The sequence below is a fragment of the Pinus tabuliformis genome, chromosome 2_2 (assembly GCF_031772625.1).
Source record: "Pinus tabuliformis cultivar Carrire ecotype Pingquan chromosome 2_2, CPIR1, whole genome shotgun sequence".
In the NCBI taxonomy this organism is placed as follows: Eukaryota; Viridiplantae; Streptophyta; class Pinopsida; order Pinales; family Pinaceae; genus Pinus; species Pinus tabuliformis.
In genome coordinates, this window is record NC_142300.1 from 1036816338 (window position 1) to 1036829007 (window position 12670).

At 39.6% G+C, this 12670-nt stretch overlaps 1 pseudogene across 1 annotated transcript in view; it reads right to left on the minus strand.

The window, feature by feature from the left end:
* LOC149196909 (alpha-bisabolene synthase-like) overlaps window positions 1-11370 on the minus strand; it is a 37930-nt pseudogene extending 26560 nt beyond the window's left edge. The window contains exon 1 of the transcript XR_016255151.1: window positions 11202-11370. The product of XR_016255151.1 is annotated as an alpha-bisabolene synthase-like (transcript). The remainder of the gene's footprint in view (window positions 1-11201) is intronic.
* Between the last annotated feature and the right edge of the window lie 1300 nt (window positions 11371-12670).

Consider the following 12670-nt stretch of genomic DNA (forward strand, 5'->3'; position numbering starts at 1 on the left):
TACACTCAAAGCATGACACTTATACACCAAAATCAGGATACCTATGTTAGTGCCTGGATCTACCTCAGGCTGAAGGAAGGCAAGTCTAGGGTAACATCAAACCACGCTTAACCTAGTAGCTAGCCCTACCAGGTCAGGAGAGGGCTCTCTCCTTGTCAATCTCAATTAGGATATTGGAAATTAGGACTTGAGATGACTGAATTTAATGTAGATTTTAGGCTAGGTATAGTAGCTCAGGGTTTCTGGTTTGATTTTTAGGTTTTGGTTGCTGGATCAATTGGAGAAGGCAGATTGGGTCCGGGAAATCAACTCAGGGATACAGTCATGTCGTGTGGGGCGAGGTAGACAAGGGTTTATGTATTAGAAATGGATTAAGATGGTATATTAAGATAGCTGAGGAGTTGAGGAGGGCATAAAGAAACTATGAATCCTCTTCAAACAGTTGAAAACATTGAAAACCAAATGTATTCCCAAGACAAAGCACCATAAATTAGTGTATTTTGTCTATTCACCTTGATTCATTTAGTTTAGAAGAGAGAGAGAGAGAGATTTGGATACATATAAACATCAGAAAAACTCATTACAAAGAAGAAACAATACATAAACTCACTGTCACAAGAATCCCACAAAAATAGCTATGAAACCTGGTTTTATTCCTTGCCAAACTACTGATACAAATGTTCAATGAGTGCCAACACTTTTGCCAAAGTCCAACCTTTACAAATGACTAAGAAAGTACATAATATAGGCACAAAACCACCTGTGCTAGCCATTAGGGGTCGAATCCATGAAGAGAGGAGTGGTTTCAACTAATTCTAAACAAGGAGCAGGAATATAGGCAGTGGAACAGCTTGGCTCTAAAACTTAGGAAACCAATTCATTCATCATCAAAACCACTTGAAACTTGATGTATCTACCCTATGAGGTATTTTTCATCCATATTTACATCAATTTCAACATTTACCATGCATACATTTACCAAGGAATGAGGAAAAAGTCGATTTTCAAGAAAACTAGGAAAAAACTGGAAATTTAGGCAAAACTGGCAAAATCAATTTAATGCGCGGCGCCAAAAATTTAATGTGCAACGCCTTTTCAGGGCCAGTTTTGGAGGCCTTCCTAGTGTCCAAATTGGGCGTGTGATAGTGCGTTGGAAAGCTTATCAAGGCTACTTTCCAGAACATCTTGAATTTTTCAATTTGGAGTTCATTTGCCCTGTCGAAAGTCAAATCTCCCAAGACTGGTCAAAATGTGCAAAATGAGGTTGCCTAAATGCAGAGTGTTGTTGCAGTAAACTTGTGAAGGTCTTCCTCAACTCCAAATTGAGCTCATGATAGCTCATTAGAAATCACTTTGTGTCTAGTTGTCATTTGACTCATCAAGTAAGTCATTTGGCCAACCAGGCTAGGAGAACTCTTGATTTTTCCAAGGTCATTCTAGAAGTGCAACAACCCTCCTGAGAAAACTGTACTTTTTGACATTTCTCTAAAACCATGACACCTGTGTAAAAAATGAAGGAGATTTTTTGTACTTGGCCTATTATGGACAAAAACCTCTCTCACTTTTTCCAAATTCATATTTTCTTGCTTAGAAACATCATTTGAGTAAAACCTATCCCAATGTGTGGAACAGGGGATTTGTCAAAATGAAGTGAAATGAAGGGGATAAGGGGCTTCTAAATTCTTGGGAAAATTTTGGGAAGTAGGGAGGGATGTTAAGAAGTAGGGGAAGGTGAAATTTCAAATATTGAGTGAGGGGAAGGGGTCCAAAAGGGCAAAACACAGGCCTAGCCTAGAAAATTGTCAAATTGTGGCAAGAAGCTAGGGTTTGTGGGAAAATGATGAATTTGAGGGATATTAGTAATTGGAAGTACTTAAGAAGGTATATTAAGGATAGGGGAAGGTATATGAACATCAGGATACAAGTTTTGTTGATGACTTGACCATCCAAGAGAAATTACCTTCAAAACCCTAAGAAAGGGAAATGAGCCTTACCCAAGTACAACTGAAACACAAACAAAGTGTAAAATGACCTATTGGAACCTGAAATGATGATGAAAACCCTTTGAATGATGGTACACTCAGCTGAATGGTGACATGGACCGACACTTGAAAACTTTCGAAGGAGTGAAAACAATCCTAGACCTAATACCTAGTGACCAAATTTTACTTGAAGAATCACTGAAATGACAAAATTTGACTTTGACGCCCTAAGAACACTTTGTAAGAGCATGCTTGATCACTGGTTGAAGGCTTCAAGGACTGACACTAACAACCTATATATCAGTCCTGCAAAATAACTTGAAATCAAACCTTGGTGGTGGTCCAACATCTCTGGAAACTAAGGATCCCTGCCAAATCCAGGACGTTACTATGGTGCATTCTAGAAGATAAAATTGCCATGGGTGAAAATTTGAAAAACCGATCCTCCCAAGGCCCATCTTGGTGTCTTATTTGCAGAGAAGTTGAGGAATTCATTGGACACTTATTTTTATCATGTCAAGTAGCCAACCGAGTCTGGAATTTGGTATATCAAGGTCTTTCTACTACTATCAAATGCTAGGGGGGAAATATCAGTCAGGCCTAGTAGAAATCGTGGAATGATGCCACCTCCAAAAAATTGTGGAACATTCCACCCCTCACTTGTTGAGGTATATGGATAGGGAGAAATCGTAAAATATTCCAAGACAATGGTTTCATATCTAAAGCCATCAGTGCACATATTGTTACCACTTATAGTCTCCTCCACGACGAAGATCTATAACAATGTCCTCGTACTATCACTGAGGAATCCATTGACCACTCAAAACCATCAGCATATTTTGACAGAGCTTCATAGCATGGAAGATGTGGTGGAGGAGCAACTCTTCATCTATCAGAATCTCATCATTTTGAACTCAAAGCAGGACTGGGACATGACACTAATAACTTTGTTGAACTATACGGTCTCAAGTTGCTCCTATTATTTTCTATTGAAAAGAATTGTCGAAATCTACAGGTTTTTGGTGATTCAAATTTGGTTGTGGATTAGTTTAATCAACGGTCTATATGTCACACACACACACACACACACACACACTCTTCGCAACATATTGGATGAAATCATGATGCTTAAATCTCATTTTGTGACTTCATATCTTGCCAACATATTTACAGGGAAAGGAATACACTTTCCATCAAGCTATCCAAAGAGGGCTCGCAGCAGGTGTTTGGTACTTGGAATGTGAAAGAGAAGTATGGGCATGATCGTTATCAATGCTATTACCATTCATTTACTGAGATAGCACAGGACAACACATCATGACAAGGGCCTTTTTGATATATTTTTCCTTTTTGCACTATCAGACAAAATATCATATGTATATGATAATTTTAGACTTTTCTCAGCAGATGGAGACATCACAGATACCAGATCTATTTTCATATATATATATATATATATATATATATATATATATATATATATATATATATATATATATATATATATATATATATATATATATATATATATATATATATATATATATGTATATATATATATATATATATATATATATATGTATATCTATATATGTATATGTATATGTATATGTATATGTATATATATATATATATATCTATATATATATATATATATATATATATATATATATATATATATATATATATATATATATATATATATATATATATATATATATATATATCATGGCAATTATTATAGACTATTAGATGATTATTGATCACACAACAGTCACATTTTGGCTTGTATACATCCTGTACAATGTGTATTTTTTTTTCATAATGAAAATTACGATTTTTCCTAGAGGAAATAAAAAGGTACAGAGAGAGAAATAACTATATATATAAATATATGGAAACATTGGTCAAAGATAAAAATATTTCAAGAGAAGCTTTATATGAGATGATGATAATGATGAACGAGGAGTTTACACATTGTAATTAGAAAAAAGTATTTAAAGAAATTAAAAAAAGATGGCATACTAGTCAACAAAACACCCTCAAAATGGAGTCAAATCCTATCATTTAAACTGTGTGTGTAGTTTGAGTAGGTCTAATGGTTAATAAGATGTGCTACCTCACAAAGGGCCACATGTTCAAAACCGTCTTTGTATACTTTACCGAAAGAAAATTCTATATTACTTTCAACTACCACTTCTAAGTTTCCTAAACTTTCAAATCTATAATGGGCTGAGATCCCTCAAGGTGTAGTCTTCTATATGTTTTACATTATAAAAAAGGTTTGCATTGATCCCTCTCAACGCATGATATATTTGGAGTTAAGATAGATTTATACTAGTTACATTCAAATTTGTGTAGAAAAAAAAAATAGCAAATAAAAAATTCTATAAGGAGTTGATCAACCTTATTCTAGAATACCAAAAGTATCCTTGTTTTGACTAGCATAAATAAGGAAATCAACATTGATAAAATAAGAACAAAATATCATGAGCTACATAGTGAAACAAAGCATTAAAAAATTCCTAAATTCTAGTGGGTGGAAAGAAATTGACATATTTGTGACCATCATTAGTTTAAATATGAAAAATGTTTTTTCTTAAAATTTCCTAAGTACATCCACATTGAAAGTATCAAATGTTGGTTGGAATACCTACATTTATAACATTTTAACTTATCAAAAATATAATTATTTAGAAATGTTTTTTTAAATACTTTTAACATACAAATAAAATTTTTAGGGGTGACATGTATAGGTAGGGCTATCCACAACCATAAATGGACAATTATATATACCTACACATGGATCCTTGGATTAATTACTTAACACCATAGAAGCTTATGCCTTGCTATTTTCATATTCTATGGGAAAACAACTCTATGGTTGACTCTCCAACCAATTTGGGATCAATTATCAACAACAATCGTTATGCACAAACCATCCCTTAATTCAATATATCAACCACATGATGGTTCATTAACATCGCATATGGTGAATTAAAAGACATTCACACCCCACAAAAGCAAACCAACAATAATGCCTTCCCACCACTAATACATGCTTATTTTTCCTCACATGGATCCTTGGATTCATTACTTAACACGATAGAAGCTTATGCCTTGCTATTTCATATTCTATGGGAAAAAAACTCTATGGTTGACTCTCCAACCAATTTGGTTCGTAAGGAAAAATTGGCAGGGATCAATTATCAACAACAAGGCTTATACACAAACCATCCCTTAATTCAATATATCAACCACATGATGGTTCATTAACATCACATATGGTGAATTAAGAGACATTCACACCCCACGAAGAAGGGAAACCAAGAATAATACATTCCCACCACTAATACATGATTGTTTTTCCTTACATGGATTCTAATGAGTGCTCTATTCATGATACTCTATTATTAAAGTAGGATTATTAGGATGCTTCTCGACTAGACAAGAACAAATTTATTTTTTTCAAGCTCTATCTAGGGTTGTGTGACATTGGTGTAACGAGAACGATGGCTTCTAGCATTCAGCTCCCCTCTTGTTGGTATGATTCAAGGCTTGATTCCCTCCCTTGAGAGGAGGTAATTCCTTTATTATCTCTATATTTTGTATGTGAATGAGATATTCTAGAATAGAATTTTCTTTCCCAAAAATGCCTAGTGAATTCAAGTGCATAATTTCACAAGCCTAAATTTGTGCATTTCAATTTTCTTGTGCAGATTGAGCCTCTTCCTCTCGCCCTTCATGATATCCATCTCAAACCTATGGTTCATTTTTTTTTTGTAAAGGTTAAGCGAGACTTTATATTAATAGAATACAGTAAAATACAAAATGCAGAGTGGGAGTCGAGGGGACCTCCCTATGTCTGCCTTTACAAAACTATCTGGGCCTATTCTGAGAACCCAGCGAATACTCTGTGTTTGTTTTCTAACAGTACACTTACATTCGGTAGAGTTATCGATATAGATGAATACATAGAAGAAACAAGGAAAAACAGTGACAGTCATGCTCTGCATGTTTACATGGCCCGAAGGTCCAAGTTGTTAATGGTATTGCATGTAGCTTTGATTTCCCCATCCTCCAAATCTTGCCAAAGGATGTGATAGTCTTCAAGATTGGATTGAACGCCAGCATTGGCCATGGCATCGACCAACTTGTTGGCTGTTTTTCAAACCACTTGAAAGGTGACACCTTGAATATTGCTGAGGTGGCCTTGTAGGTCCCTTAGGATTGTCGAGAGCCTCCAACTTGGGGTTATCTTGTCCACCTGGGTGCCAGTCTGGAGTTTTTGCAACAACATGATGACAATATCTGAATCTCCTTCCACCACCAGACGTAGAAGTCTATAGCGATCAGCTAGGGTGATGCCTCGGATGAGAGTGATTAGCTCTGCAGCATTATTGGTGATCACGCCAAGATTGCCATGATAGATGAGATGGATGGTACCAGCATGATCCCTGACTGCTCCACCGTAACCAACGTTTCCCGAGTTTTCCTTTGACGCCCTGTCAAAATTCAGCTTGAATGTTTGAAATGGAGGCAGACACCACTTGTCCTGCGACATAGCAACTGAAGCCTAGTTCCTTCCAATAGGAATGGTCGTGGCTTTGAGATTTAGGATCTGGATTATTCTTTGGTCACTCGGAGATGTGCTTCCCTCTGGCTGTAATATACCCATGGCATTGATCGACTTTGTGATGAGTTATCGCATCTTTCCTTTTAACATGTCCACTGCCATCGCTGAATTCTTGAAGATTCTTGCATTGCGCTCTTTCCAAAGGATCCATGCTATGGCTCCGGGAATGAGATTCTAAGCTCTGTTGACCAGAGGGTTGGAGGATATGGAGGATCTCCAGTTGCTTAGTGAATGACAAATAGAGTTCCTGCTTCTATTGGATTGTCTGAAGACGATGGCCATGTCATCCCAAAGAGAGCAGGTAGTGGGGCAAGTTTTGAGAATATGATTGAGAGTTTCCTAATCATTCTCACAGAGGACACGGTGGGAAGGCCCTATGAAACCCCGTTTCTAAATATTGTCCCATGTGAGTGCTCTGTTATGCAAGACCAGCCAGGAGAAAAGGGTGATTTTGGGCTAGGTTCCTCTGTTCCATAGAGCGTGCCATTTTGGGTCCGGTTACGAGTTAGGAGAGGCAGCCATGATCTTGTAGGCTTCTTTGAGGTTGAAGGTTCCTTTAGGGTTACTTCCCCACCGAAGGATATCCTCTTTATTTGATGTGAGGATTCTCCGCTGATCTAGGTCTTGTAAAAGAGGGTCTATATTCAACTGGCAGCCTTGGGTGAGCCATTGCTCTTTTGATAGCCATTTTTGCCATGTAGTAGCCGCGTTCATACATTTCCAGTAGTCTGCTACAGTTACCAACCCTACTTCTTGCATGCCCTTTTAAGAGTAGTCCAATCTAGGTGGTCTAGGGGGGGAGTTGCTGCCAGGCATCCCCCCAGAAGAGGGCGGTGTTGCCTTGGTGCACTTCCCAGAAGCTGTGCCTCTGAACAATATGTCTATTTTCCCATGCTTTGTTCGAGAGGGGGGATCCTTGAGTGTTACCAGTGAGCCTGATGAGGTCTTTGTCCCTGACTTGATTCGTGTACTTCGCTTTCCACAAGGTGCCCCAGAGGGAATTAGGATTTTCCACCCATCTCCACTAGATTTTCGCTACTACAACCTTGCTTAGGATTTCAGGATCTCTTAGGCCTAGTCCTCCCACCAATTTTGGTTTACAGTTGTCTGTCCACTTGAGGAGAGCCCACTTTGATTTCTTAGAAGCTCAAGGACTGCTAGATGTTTCGAATGGATTTATAAACAGCTTTAGGAGCCGCGAGGGCTGAGAACAGATAGGCTGGCATAGTTTGAAGAACTGATTTGACCAAAAGCAGTCTGCTAGCCATGTTTAGGGCTCTGTGAGTCCAACTACTTAACTTGGCCTTCATTTTGTTAAGGAGGGCTTCCCAGTTTATAGATTTGGGGGCATATTCTGAGAGTGGAATGCCAAGGTATTTGGTTGGAAGGGAGTTCTTCTGAATATTAAGAATTCTGCTAAGATTTCTCTGCATAGGAACGGAAGTATTGAAGAAAAACAGTTTGGATTTTGTGAGATTGATTTCCATACCAGAGGCCTCCAAGAAGGTCTTTAGCACCTTGCTGATGGTTCGAGCTTCCTACATTGTGGGGGATCCCATTAGCATTATATCATCTACAAATTGTTGATGCATTACTATGGGGCCATGAGGTGCAGGTTTGATGCCTTTGAGTTGATTCTTCTGGTTTGCTTTGGATAGAGATCTTCCTAGACCCTCTACCATAATAACAAAAAGAAAAGGAGACAGGGGATCTCCTTGTCTTATACCTCTGGACAGAAGGAAGGGTTGCAGGGGCCCTCCATTCAGCATGATTGGAAAGAATGCTCCCGAGACCAATTCCATTATCCAATTTATCCAAATCTGATTGAAGCCGAAAGCCTGGAGGATTGCTCTTATGTAGATCCAACTAATTTTATCAAAGGCCTTTGAAAGGTCAAGCTGGATGAGCATACCTGGAATCCTCTGTGTTTTGATAGAATGCAGAACCTCCTGAGTGAGGATTATGCTGTCGGTGATCTGCCTGCCTTCAACATATCCTGATTGCTCTGGAGATATGATTGAGGGGACGATGGGTTTAAGTCTGTTAGCCATCAGTTTGGATAGGATTTTATATATGGCATTGCAAAGAGCTATGGGACAGAACTTGTCGGGTGAGTTAGCTTGATCAGATTTTGAAATTAGGGTGAGGAAGGTGGCATTGATGGCAGGCAACACTCTCTTGGTTCTGTGAAAGTTTATAAGGTTGAAAAGGTCGGCCTTGATAATGGGCCAGCAAGCTTTAAAGAATTCAATTGTAAAGCCATCTGGTCCGGGGACTTTGTCAGTAGCCATGGTGAAGACGGCTGCTTCAATCTCTTGCTCAATGAACTCTCTTAAAAGAAGGGAGTTTTGCTCTTCCGTAACTAAGGGGAGGATAGAACCATGACTTCACTGATGGCTTGGGTTCTACCATGAAAGGGATCTTTGAGAAGTGAATTGAAGTATGAGTTAAGTTCAGTTCCTATTTGCTCCGTGGTATAAACTTTAGCGCCGTCAGCTTTTTTGAGGGATAGAATATGATTGTTGCCTCTGTGCTAAATGGTTGACTTATGAAATAAACTTGTGTTGCGTTCTCCATGTTTTAACCATTGCACCCTCGATTTTTGTTTCCAAAGCAGCTCTTCTTGTCTTAGCCTTTCTTCCCATTGCCTTTGTAGGTTTGATTCCTGAGCCAACCTTTCATCAGTGGGCCCTTCCTTGATCATTGTTTGCTGGAGGCCCGCCATTTTTTCCTCGAGCTCTCTCTTGGCTTGAAAAATGTTGCCAAGGGTGTTCTTGTTCTAGTGTTTGAGATTGGCTTTGATGATCTTGAGCTTTTGCTAGAACATGTACATGATATTATTGCCCTCTATGGTGGTTTGAGTCCACCAGCTCTATATATTTTGCATGAATGTTGGGTGATCTATCCAAAAAGACTCGAATTTGAAAGGTCTATTGTGAGGCCTATCCATATTGGTGAAGTGAATCTGCACTGGCCAGTGATTAGATCCCCAAATAGGCAAAATGCTAGCCTCCATATCTATATTTTGGAGCATGATGGATTCTGAGAAAAGGAACCTGTCGAGCCTCGATGCAATTTGCCTATTTCCCCCTTGCTTATTGTTCCAAGTATGCAAACCATTGATTGTGGGGACATCAATGAGTTTGGATGCAGCTATGAAGGTGTTGAATGCTTCCAAGTCTTTATCCAGTCTTCTTAAGCCTCCCTTCTTTTCCTCTAGGGTGGTGATCATGTTGAAGTCACCACCTAAGATCCAGTGATTTGCCCCATGGTGTTGTCGGACCTCATCCAAGTCTTCCAGCATCTTGAACTTTTCCTGGATCCGCTGAGGTCCGTACACATTGGCGATGCATATTGTATGCGTTGATTCTAGCATGTTGAATATGACTAATAACGAATGCTTAGTGGACAAAGCATTCTGCATAAATAACTTGCTTTTATTCCAAAACATGAGTAGCCCTCCTTCTTGCCCAATGGCTTCTGTGCTTATGCAATGATAGCCTTTTGAAAAGAGTTTTTTAAGCGTCTCTATGACGTTGGATGAGCATTTGGATTCTTGGAGAAGAATAAGGTCCGGGGATTGCGAGAAAAGACGGTTTTTTAGGATTCATCTTTTGGAGGTACCATTTAGCCCCCTGATGTTCCAGGTTGTGATCTTCATTGAGTAACCTTTGGAGTGGATAGGACCAAGGTCCTGACTTTTCCTTCATTGATTAGGCACCTGCCGAGTTCTTGTATTTGTTGTTTTGTGGATTTTCGCCCCCTCTTTCTTCCCAAACCTTTCAACCTGTATTGGTCCAGATCCAGGTTGGCTTGAATGCCTGATTAGCTGTTGTTTCCCCATTGCTTTTTGGCTGCATTCTGGTTGAGATATTCCAACTGTAGGTATGCCATTTCTATTTTGTCCAAATGCTCCTGGGGAATGGCATCCACTCCCAGTTTGGACCATTGCTCATTGGCCTTTTGGAGATCTAGGTCGCCTATGATCTCCTCCAGAGGATTAGTAGGAGTGGTTGAGGATGGCTGGCCTGAATAGGTTTCTGTGTAGGGAGGGGGTTGCAATAAGGTCGGGCTTGTATTGTTCTGGATGGGAAGGGGCTGTGGGTTTTGTTGTTGTGGCTGGGCTTGGTGTGAGTTAGGGTTTGGGATGGAAGTGTTTGATGGGTTTGATAACTGAACAACCATGGATAGATCTTGAACAGTGAGGGTGGGAGATTCCAAAGGGTTCTGATTTGGAGCAAGGTTGCCAAGTGCTTCAAAGCTATTATGCTGGGTGGGGGTCGGGTTAGTGGAGGGCTTCAGAGGATTTTTGCCCTTCTGCCCTTTGTTCTTCCTTGATACTGGGATGAATCCTGGGGGTGGATTATTCACCTTTTCCGCTTGGGGTTGTGGTGGGGGTTGATTAAGGGGGCAACCATGACTAAGATGTCCATGTTGTCAGCATTTCCGACATCTGAATGGGATGTTTTCATAGTTAATGGATTGCTTCCAATGAACTCCCCTATGGACCATATCAATGTGGCCTGGGAGGGGTCCTGATACATCCATGTAAACACAAATTCTAGTGTAGGAAGTGTACTTACCTTGAGATGTGAGATCTGAGGTTTTGACGAAGACTCCCAGCTGATTCCCGATGGCTTCCAAGATGCGCTTATTCCAGTAGTCAACAGGTAGAGAGTAGAGTCTGATCCATACTGGAACTTTTTTGAAATCTTCTTGTTCTGGAGCAAAGTTGGGTCTCCAGTACGTCATGTAGAGTCCTGCAGAGTTGTAAAAGTATGGGCCTCCTTCGAAAATGCATTCTCTGTCATCCCTATGAGTGAAGATGATAGTGAAAAAGCTCCTTGACCCCAGCTGAAGTTCATAGTCCCCTTTAGTCTTCCACTTCTGGTTTATCCACCAGCAGAGAGCCTTTTCATTGAGTCAAACTCCCATGAATCGGCAGATTAGGGCATGTTTACTCATGTGATCTCTGTATTCGTCGATCCAAGGATCTTTGATGATCAATGTGGGTGTCTTCTCTGAGAGTGCTTTGCAAGGGGATGGGCCTGTCATACTGTTCTGACTGGGAATGTTCCCCGCGGATGCAGAGCCATTGGCTCTAGGGTTGTGGTTTGCAGCTGAGGCTTTGCTATTGACCCTGGATCGGGAGCTGAATGGGGTGTTGGATGGATTAGAAGGAAGACTGCCAAAGACAAAAGGGCCGAAGGCTGGGGGGCCGAACCGCCCCCCCCCCCCCTGAGGTGGTCATAGAGCGATACAGATGTGGTTTGCTCAAGGTTTGGGAGTGCTTCGTGTGCTCAGAGAGGAGACAATCTCAAACCTATGGTTCATTGTCTTGGGAACATGGACTATAAAAATATGTGTGAAACTTGCCTTGCCTTATAGAGACATGAGCATTCTATAAAAAATTCGAAGATATTCATTAAATCCTTCATAGATCAGTCAAGTTAGCAAGAAACCAAAAATCATTTAAAGGTGGAAACCTTTATGGAAACTTTGCTTCAACATAGAAGCAATCATGAATTGGTTGTCAAATATTTTTGTCAACAATAACCCTAGCCTACCACAATGACTTGAGTCGATTCCCACTCCATGATATCTGAAGTTGTTCACCACTAGATACAATTGATTCTTGGGACAAATGTTCAATATTGCCTACAACACAAGGGTCCTTTCACTTAACCTTTTCCAATAGACACCAAGGCTATAACTAGAAGAAGAAAAAGGTCCTTTCACTTAGCCTTTTCCAATAGACACAAAGGCTATAATTGGAGGAAGAAAAGAAGCTTTCCAATGGACACCAAGGATGCAATTGGAATAAGTAAAGAAATAGTGGGTGAACTTTGACACCTTTAATGCACGTTCTATTTAATAATTAAGATATTAAAATTTTTTAATGAGATCTTGACATCTTAGCCATTTTGATTATTATTATATTAGAAGCTCTCTCTATAAAAGGCCATATTCACACAAAAACAAATGTCTTTTTGAATTTCACTTAGGTCATTTTTATACAATTCTGTGATCTTTATCGATCAATAGTAATTTT